The following is a 9,822-nucleotide window of genomic DNA, read 5'->3' on the forward strand; positions in this document are numbered from 1 at the left end:
ATATATATATATATATATATATATATATATATATATATGTATATATAATACGACTGCGTGGTGTTATGAATGAATTGGGATTCGAGGGAAAGACAACGACTCAGTAAACCTTCCATATCACTTGGCAACGTGGCTCATGCAACGTTGCCGCCTGACGGACCTTGGCAACAGGCCGGAAGCTCCTGGAGACAGGCGCCTCATTCTGGCGCCCGACGCATCTGATTGGCTGTTCAGCAGCGCGTCTGTGATTGGTTCACTTCGCCTCCCATCTCTCTCTAGCTCTCGATGACGTCATTTGTAAACAAAACCTGGCGGGATATCATAGCATAGACTGCTCAACATAGACTCATTCATTTCCCGGCTAATATCATTGTCTCCTTAGACATTTACATTACTCCACATAGTGTGATGCAGTGCCTACACGTTCTACAGTAGTAATACCACCGCGGCACCGCCACAACGGTAGAGAGGGATGACCTGATGCCGCTATCCCGACATGGTATACCTCCACCACAGCCTGTAACAGTGGCTGTTCATCTTCACCCACACCTGGTAAGAATGATATCATTTTGTTTCAAGTGGGGATAGACAGGGTATGAAAGAATTAGTGGAATATAAAATCAGTTAAGAATGTATGTAGTAAAACTTATAACATGACTGGCTGACCGCCTTGCTATATGCGTTTTCTTTACTTATTACCACCGCAATTTTAGTATATGTACCATTGAAGCAAATTAGGTAGGAATAAAAATAGCAAGGCTGACACTTGTGCATGAAACTTTGCTGCTGTAGGTACTTCCGCCAGAGGTTTCGCCACCTATAGGTGTTCGATCGCGCATTAGTTTCGGTACCTAATCATCTCATTTGAATATGCTAATCCCGACTTCATGAAGATTAATTTATCTTGAATCAGGCGGGGGTAGTGGGTGCAGCCCCCCACACGCAGGAGAATGTCAGATTTAACTGGTTGAGGATAGCCTTAGTTTAACTGGTTGGAGTGCGAACACCAGCTGGTGACGAAACCTCTGGATAGCCTTCCGCCCCGTCCCCTCGCTCTAGCCTATAATTATTAATCCCACCTGTCATCCCTATCTGTACTCTCATACAAGCGACTTTGGTTATACTATATAACAAGTCCGCGTTACTTACAACAATAAAACTTATATAATCATTACAGCACACTGAGGCCATGTCGTAGATGCAAACATTTTTAGGGGGACGTGTTTAGTATGGCTGTAATAGCTCCGGGAATGTGCTGCGTCTCTCACGTTTTTCTAAGTCGAGAGAGAGAGCTCTGTCGTAAATGAATGTAAACAATACACGATTTTCTCTTCTTGGGTCTTTTCCGTTTGGCGTACAGCGCTAAAAAAAAGGTACTGTGACGTTAGGTTAGCTTAGGTTAGGTTAGGTTAGGTTAGGTTAGCAACCTGTCGGGGGGGTCCAGGGGGGCGCAGCCCCCCGGTTAGGTTAGGTTAGGTTAGCTTAGGTTAGGTTAGGTTAGGTTAGGTTAGGTTAGCAACCTGTCGGGGGGGCCCAGGGGGGCGCAGCCCCCCGGTTAGGTTAGGTTAGGTTAGGTTAGGTTAGGTTAGGTTAGCAACCTGTCGGGGGGGGTCCAGGGGGGCGCAGCCCCCCGGTTAGGTTAGGTTATCACTCATATATGCCTCCCCCCCCCAAAACCCCGATTCCCCACAGTTCCCCAAGTTTGCTGGAGGGATTGGGGGGGTGTGGGTAGAGAATGGGGACGCGGACTTATTATAAACAATTACCGCGACTTTTAAAGGAAGGTACCTACCTAGTGACTCAGCACTTCGTACATGTTTACTTAACAAATTCCAGTCGTTCACCACTGTCTGTGAACCACTATCTACCTATGTGTGTCCTGCATCTAAGTTTTTCCAGCTTATACCCATTAGGTACCACTAGTCCTGTCCTGGCTACTAATTCTTATTACCTTTTTTTTTTATCAGTGTTTCCTTTATTAATTCCTTTTACCCAGTATCTTGGCCTTATTTTTAGCTATAATACACTATTCCTTGGGGCGTAGGTCACTACTCACTTGAAGTCCCAAGTCCCTCACACTATATGACCTCCCTATGGTAGTGCAATTTAATGTGTAGTCTACAGGCCTATTACCTCTACCTACCTACCTTTACAGAGGTTTCGTCACCCGTAGCGTTTGCACAAGAGGTTTTGCTACCTAACAGGGATTTGGTTTAATACAGTGTGGTTTCGATACCTGCACGTTTCGCTCTTTATAGATGTTTCGATAATGGAATGTTTAGACTGATCTTACCATAACTCTTCCGCTTTCTTGTGTGACTTGATGTGCTAGGCAACTTAGGCCATATAGTAGTACTTTGGTATTGCTGGGTCAGGATGACCCTGGGTCTCTAGGCATGTCCATTGTCACGCGGTGGGACATAGGTGTAGAGCACCAAGATACCTAGTCCCATGATATGGGCCAGAAACCCCGATTTACACATGGTACCCATCACTGCTGGGTGGGCACAGGCTTAGGGTACTGAAAAAACACCTAAGAAATTTTGCTCCACCCAGGAATTGACATGGGATTGCTCAGTTGTGAAGCAAACACGCTACCATTATGTCATGGAGCACCCCAAAGCTAAGTAGAGACAATGGATATGACCTAGAATAATGTAACAGTAAAATAGGTATAAGTAAATAATAAATAAATCCACCCCTAACTTCCCTGTATCTCTTTCTAGCTAACCAACCCTCTAAAAATTTAAGGGTAGTTTTGCTTAAATATTTTGTCGTATTATAACTGGGTTCAAGTCATTTAGGTCGTGATCCCTTTAGGCTGAGAGTCGTTTAGGCCATGATCCTTTTAGGCCGAGTTGTTTAGGCCGAGAGTCATTTAGGCTATGATCCCTTTAGGCTGAGAGTCATTTAGGCTGTGATCCCTTTATGCCAAGAGTCGTTTAGGCCATGATCTCTTTAGGCCGAGAATCATTTAGGCCATGATCCCTTTAGGCTGAGAGTCGTTTAGGCCATGATCCCATTAGGCCGAGAGTCATTTAGGCTGTGGTCCCTTTAGGCCGAGAGTTATTTGGGCCGTGATCTCTTTAAGCTGAGAGTCGTTTAGGCTGTGATCCCATTAGACCGAGAGTCATTTAGGCCGTGTTCTATAATTAAAACAAGTAAGAAAAATAATAATTTTATTCATAGGTAGCCCTATACTGTTGTCCTTAGGTAGAATTATACACAACACATTTACATGTCTTTTTTTTTAATTTAACACATTCAAATAAGCGACTACTCAACATGAGGACCAGTCCTTTTCCTGATGTATGTAAACCAACACCCCACTTGATACATATATCCCAAATATCTTTTCATTGGTGAGCATTCATAGGTAAGGAGCAGACAGGTGTTTGCATGCAGAGGTGTAACCAGACCGAGATTAGCAAACAGCTGAACCAGAAAGTGGCGAAACCTCTGCAACCTGTTCTGGTTCACTCCCAGGAACTGGAGGTCTGTTGCTATCGGGTTTCCTGGCAGACAGCAATTCTTTCTCCCTCCTCACTCCATCTGGCCTCCCTACCAGGTTTAACCCAGTTTTAGGGAACCCCTCCACCCTTGACCTCTGCCTGGGGAATGGCCCTATCCTCCTCGCTAATGTTACAACAAGCCTGTTCATGGATAGTGGCCATCTTCCTGTTGTGACTTCTTTCCTAACAGTTCCCCCTCCCCCTTCCCGGTCATGCAGATCCTATTGGTCTTCTCCACTCAGTGTCTGTTTTTCACCCCAACAGATCCACATTAGCTGACCTGTTGGATGGTTCTACTGCTCCCAGCCTGGCTTCCAAAGCAGTCAACCTTACCAGGACCTTCTTACAAAGTCCAGCCATCTACAACAAAGGTCCACATGTAACCTGAAGCTGTACCGCTTACTCCATCTTTGGGCTCTAGAGGCTGTGGTGTCACAGCCTGCACAGCCATCAAAACTCCAAGAAGAAGAAGAACATTGACTTAACAATGGCAGGACTGGATAATCACAGTCAAAGTAGTACTGTTATGAATCCTCACGCTCATGTATTCGTGAAGTGTAATTTCTGCAACAAAGACTTCACCAAAGACTGGAGCAGGAAAAGACATGAAAAGAAAGTTCATGGTGTAAACACCACAGACAACTATGAAGTGGCAGAGATAACAATTCCTGATGCTTCAAAAGTGTGCACTTACTGCGATAAAGTTTTTTCCACCTCCTGTAACAAACGAGCTCATGAACGTCGACAGCATGGTGTGAACCCTGGCCCTGTATCCCATTCAGATGGCCCAACTATTGTGCAATGTACAGAATGCAATGTGACTTTTGCTACCCTTACTGCTTACAGGGAACACCTTTCTTTAGTCCATGACATTGAGATTCACAAAGCTCAGCATGAGTTTACTTCTGAGGAAGGTAAGCTGCATTGGTTAAGGAAATGTGGTTAGTTAAAGCAGCTATTCCTAATTTAAGAAAACTGACAAACTGAGTTGGCATTATCCTCATATGAGTTATGACCAGAGATGGGCAGTATTGTATTTTAAAAGCATTTAAATACATTTTGTATTTAAAAATTTTACAGTATTTAAATAAATTTTGTCAAGGTATTTGGTTTACTTTTTTCAAATACATATTAAAATACGTTTTTTATATTAGTTTTATAATAGGCAAATTTTGTGCAGTCACAAAATTGACTTGATATCGTCTTTACTTGTCTAGTCCTATGAAAATCCAAGTTAAGTTGCCCTGTCCTCCACAAAACATGACATGTCCCTTATCTGATGATTGTTGCTGGGCAGAGTGTCACACGTAAAAACATCAATTGGTATATTTTGTAGGCCTATGGCCCTCTACCAAGTTTTTATGATAATATTAGTCATGTTAATATTAAACAGGGACACATCCAGGGGGTAGTTTAGGCCGGCCCCGGGCTTCAACACTCCTCTCTCAGCAGATCCTTTGTGGAACAGTAAAAGTATGATAGTGGATGGTAGGCTTGTAGGTGGTAAAATAGATGTGACTGCAGTACAGATAATTAATTTTAAACGTCTAATGAGGAAGAAGACAATTGGGGAAGCTACTGTATCAAATATGGGTATGGGAGCAGGTGGAAAGCCCGCTTGTGTGCAGAAAGAAGTTGATAGAGCATTAGTAGAAAACAATATCTAGGTTAGAAATGTGGTAAAACTGCAGGTATGTATGGATTAGCCCCATAAATTTTTCTATGGAGATGTAGTGGTAGGGTGGACATCATATATGTGTAAACTTGTGTGGAGGCAGAAAAAAGTTCCGTGGGAATGAAGGAAGGCAATAATTGTGCATTTCTACAAGGGTAAAGGTAGTGAGTGAGTGCAATAGCTATAGAGGGACTATAAAGTTCAGTGTACCTGGGAAAGTTTTGGGGAGATTACTGATCGAGTCTGATCTGAGTCTATGGAATGTTCTAAGAATATATGATATAGGAGGATAGTTTTTGGAGGCAATTAAGACATTTTATAGAAGGACACGTTCATGTTTGAGGGTGGATGGAAAGCTTAGTCAGAGATTCGACATAAGAGTGGAAGTAAAGCAGGGATGTGTGATGTCACCATGGCTGTTTAATGTGTATTTGGATCGTTGTATGAGGGAAATGAAAGCCAGAGTGGGGAATATAGGAGCAAGTCTATGTAGGTGACAGTAAAAAAAAATACCAAAACAATTAATTCTCCACAGATTTCTTGAGATGGAAAGACTGTATGGAACTGGACATTGGAGTCAATTACACGGCTCATTCTGGACCAAAGAAATCATGTGATGGCACCAAACAGATATTCTACTGTCGAAGATCAGGTGTTCAGTCAACGAAGATTTCCAGTAAGAGTCGTGCAGAAAAGAGCCAAGGTAAATAATCTTGTATATGTAAATGGATTAATTAATCTCAGTAATAAACCTTACACTATTTTTTATAGGTGCTAAAATGTGGGGTTACCAGTAATGGGCTAGAAAAATTAAGTCCCCTTGTTCTTCCCTCACACACCTAATTATTTTTTTTTTTTCATTTTAATTCTAACAGGTACCTGTAAGATGGGGTTTTACTGCACCTCATCAATTGAAGTTGTGAAGAAGGATGAAAAGATTTGTGTAACCTTTTACTCTGACCATCGTGATCACAACCTTGATTTTAACAGCCAGGTTCACATGACACTTCCCAAGAGTGAACAGGATAAGATTGCAGGTATGTAATGCACATAAATTATCTAGCTAGAAAATAACAGTATATATATATAGGTTGTCCCATGAGTTAAGACACATGCTTACTTTCTTGCTTTATCAAGATATGTTACAAGTTGGATCTCCCAAACTCGGCATGGCTGGGACCAGAGGCGTGCCGAGTATTGGAAATCCAACCTGTAATTCAGGTTATTCCATGACAAAAGCAATTTATATATGCTCATTTGATCTTTTTTGCTTCATTTGCAAAAAAAGGTCATGTTATACTTGAGGTGAGATGGTTTCTTGTGGAATCCGGTTATGACCAACACGTAAAAGTGGGGAAAAAAAGTGTAAATGAAACATTTGTTGGGATTTTGGACACCACGCTGACGTGAAATTGCGTAAATAGAAACCACAGTAATCGAGGGATACCTGTATATATATATATATATATATATATATATATATATATATATATATATATATATATATATATATATATATATATATATATATTTATATACAGTGACACCTTTTTGGCGTCATAGCTTAACCCATTCACTCCTGGATATATGAATATATTAACAATGACTAATGTTTTATCTTGTGATGAAATAATCATAGCTGCAAAGCGTAAGTGTAAATTTTCGATTATCTCAACATGTATTTCCTTACCTACCACTCAAACTCATAAGCCCCAGTACATTGTTATACTTATGATGATTATAGTGCATTTATTAGCAGACATGGGGTAATCATTATCTGTGCTGACAGTGGACCTCCAACTTGCCAAGAGTTAGAAATCTATTGTATGAGTATGTACCTTATGAACTATTAATATTGTACTACATTACTAATAAATACTGCACATGCATTTCGGCACTTTCTTTCAAAATGTTGTGGTACAGTATAAATTGATATTATTCATATCATATTTAGTAAATATGGTAAACGAGTATGAAATGTGCAAGTTCACCTTTTAGCTCTTCCTATAATCACGACTGTAATTATGATTAATACAGCAAGTAATTGTAATCATAATCAATTACATCTAATTTTATTGTATTCTTAATCGTAATTGTGAAAATATGAAGTAATTATAATAGTCATCAATTGCATAACATAGGTAATTGCCCCATGTCTGTTTATTAGTATTTACAGTAATTTCTGCATGCTAGATTATTTACCTTTGCTGCTGTTGTAACTTTGGGCTATAGCACACCTCTCCTTGATCTTCTGGTACCAGGGACTCTGAATGTTTTTGAATCCTAGAAACGCCCCTACTTACAACATCATCCATATAGATACCAATTTATTACAATTACTATAATAATTTCCATTTCTATTACAGTTAAGTTTGCAGGAATGAGTCAAGGCGGTAGCTGGCCTGTTTTCAGTATCTAATTATCATAACTGCCTCTAAATCTATGTAGCTACACTTCTTGTACGCATGATCAGAGACAGTGATTGAGTTTAACTAATGCCAGTATGTTTTACATTTTTATAACTTATTTTTCTTTACTAAGTAAGATATTTCTTTCCAGGTATGATTACACAAGGGATCGAACATGACATAATTTTGGACAGAGTGCGGGAGTCAGCAGGCAGTAATCGAATGTCTTTCTTAGAAAAGAAGGATATAGATAATATTTGTGTTAGGTATGGATTGAATAAAACCCACAGCAGACACTCTGATGACAGCACAAGTGTACGATTAATTGTTAAAGAAATGCAGGATGCCAATGAAGTCTTGTATTTCAAAGATCAAGGAGATGTAGATTCAGATAATCCTGAAATACCATCCAAAGAATTTGTATTAGGTTTTATGAAAGGGGGACAAGAATTAATATTTTCTACCCAGATGAAATCTTGTGACAAGATACAGGTATGCATGGATTCAACTCATTGCATTAGCCAATATTCAGGATTCCAGTTAACCACATTAATGATTCTTACTGATCTCAATAAAGGTTTCCCAGTAGCTTTCCTTATCAGCAGCAGTGTAAATACCAGTATTCTGAAGGCTTTCTTAAATTCAGTGAACAATCGTATGGGTCAAGTGAGAGCATATACTTTCATGAGTGATGATGATCCAGTTTTAGAAATGCTTGGGATGCAACCATGGGTAGAGATATGAATTTACCTGTTAAATATATCAACTGTAGCTGGCACACAGACAGGTCATTCAGAAAGAATATTGCATCCAAGATTAGTGCACCATTCATGGAAAAACTATCAGTTTATCAAATGGTCAGAGTTCTCATGGATGAACAAGAAGAAAATGAATTTCACAAGCAATGTAAGGGTTTTCTCAGCTATTTGTTAGAAGCTGGTTTTGAAAGATTTCATGATTATTTCAAAGAAAATTATCTTTGTGAGAACAAATTCAGTTATGGCCACAGTGCTATCGTGAGGGTGCAATTCTAAACACAAACAATCATCTAGAGAGCATGCATAGACTTTTGAAATATGTATATTTGAAAGGTAAAAAAGTTAAAAGATTGGATTACACAATACTAGCTTTAAATAAAATGGTGAAGGAGAAACTTTTTAAGAGAATGGTAGACTTGATGAAGAAAATAACTGGAAAACCTTTCAGAGAGAGACATGAAAAAGGCATGAAGCTCGAAGTTACTCAGGAGGATCATGGCCTTTTCACTGTGTCCTCTGAATCTTTTGAAAATAAGCTTTATGAGATACAGACAAATAATCCTACTTGTGAAGTATGTAGGGAAAGGTGTCCAGACTGTCATGTCTGTAAATGCATGTATGTGTGCACATGTGATGACAATGCTAAAGGTATGAAGAACATATGTAAGCATATACATGCAGTTGCAGAATTTTTAAGAAATAAGTCACAGATAGCTAAACCAAAGTTGCCAACAGAAGAAATTGAAAAGATCCATGATGTTGTAAGTAATGAGGAAATAGCCAAACCTAAGGTGTCAACAGAAGAAATTAATATGATTCATGATGTAAGTAATGAGGAAACCTATGATAGACAAGTTGTGAAATACCAGGAACAATTGAAAAACAAAATTAGGTTACAGCTTCTCCCAAAATGTAGTGAAAGTAAGGACCTTCAAGTTTTGAAAACTGCTAATAGCTTGTTGTGTAAGTTAATTGCAACATTAGATGCTGGCACGAGTTATCCACCAAACAACAGTAACTGGCCTGTGGATGTGACAACTGTTTCAGAGCCAGGTAATAAAAATGTGTTAAGCAAGACCGGTTGTATTCGACAAGGAAGAAAACGAGAAAATATAGGTATGTGCTTAAAAAGCCTAGTTCAAAAGCAAGATTAATAATTGGGAGAGACTTGCAAAGTCTGAGTCTGATGTAAGTGTTCCAGTACTATCAGAAGGTAGAATAGACGATGAACATAGTTATTGAGGTATTAAGGTCTAAGGTGTGATCGAAAAATGTGTCAAGTTAAAGGTGTACCTATCTCATGTCTTTCTACCATAGTCCACAAATTTTTCAGTAACCCTTTGTATTAAAAGCAATGCTAGTGTATCAAGGTAAAAAAAAAAGTAGATGCTTTTGTCTTATGTATTGAATCCTATGTCCACTGAGTGGTCTGTTTACTTTAATGTTTGAGGATTATTATATTAACCAAA

General features: G+C 39.3%; 1 long non-coding RNA gene across 2 annotated transcripts; it reads left to right on the forward strand.

Annotated features, from left to right (window-relative positions):
- Positions 1–334: 334 nt before the first annotated feature.
- On the forward strand, positions 335–9,410 carry LOC127002474 (uncharacterized). 2 transcript variants are annotated; one of them, XR_007756294.1, is made up of 5 exons: positions 335–552; positions 5,723–5,890; positions 6,063–6,224; positions 7,747–8,134; positions 9,127–9,410. It is a non-coding gene; the product is annotated as an uncharacterized LOC127002474 (long non-coding RNA). The 2 variants fall into 2 exon arrangements; XR_007756295.1 differs by lacking the exon at positions 335–552 and adding an exon at positions 4,172–4,426.
- The last annotated feature ends 412 nt before the right edge of the window (positions 9,411–9,822 follow it).

Source organism: Eriocheir sinensis, chromosome 23, assembly GCF_024679095.1.
Source record: "Eriocheir sinensis breed Jianghai 21 chromosome 23, ASM2467909v1, whole genome shotgun sequence".
Taxonomy (NCBI): domain Eukaryota; kingdom Metazoa; phylum Arthropoda; class Malacostraca; order Decapoda; family Varunidae; genus Eriocheir; species Eriocheir sinensis.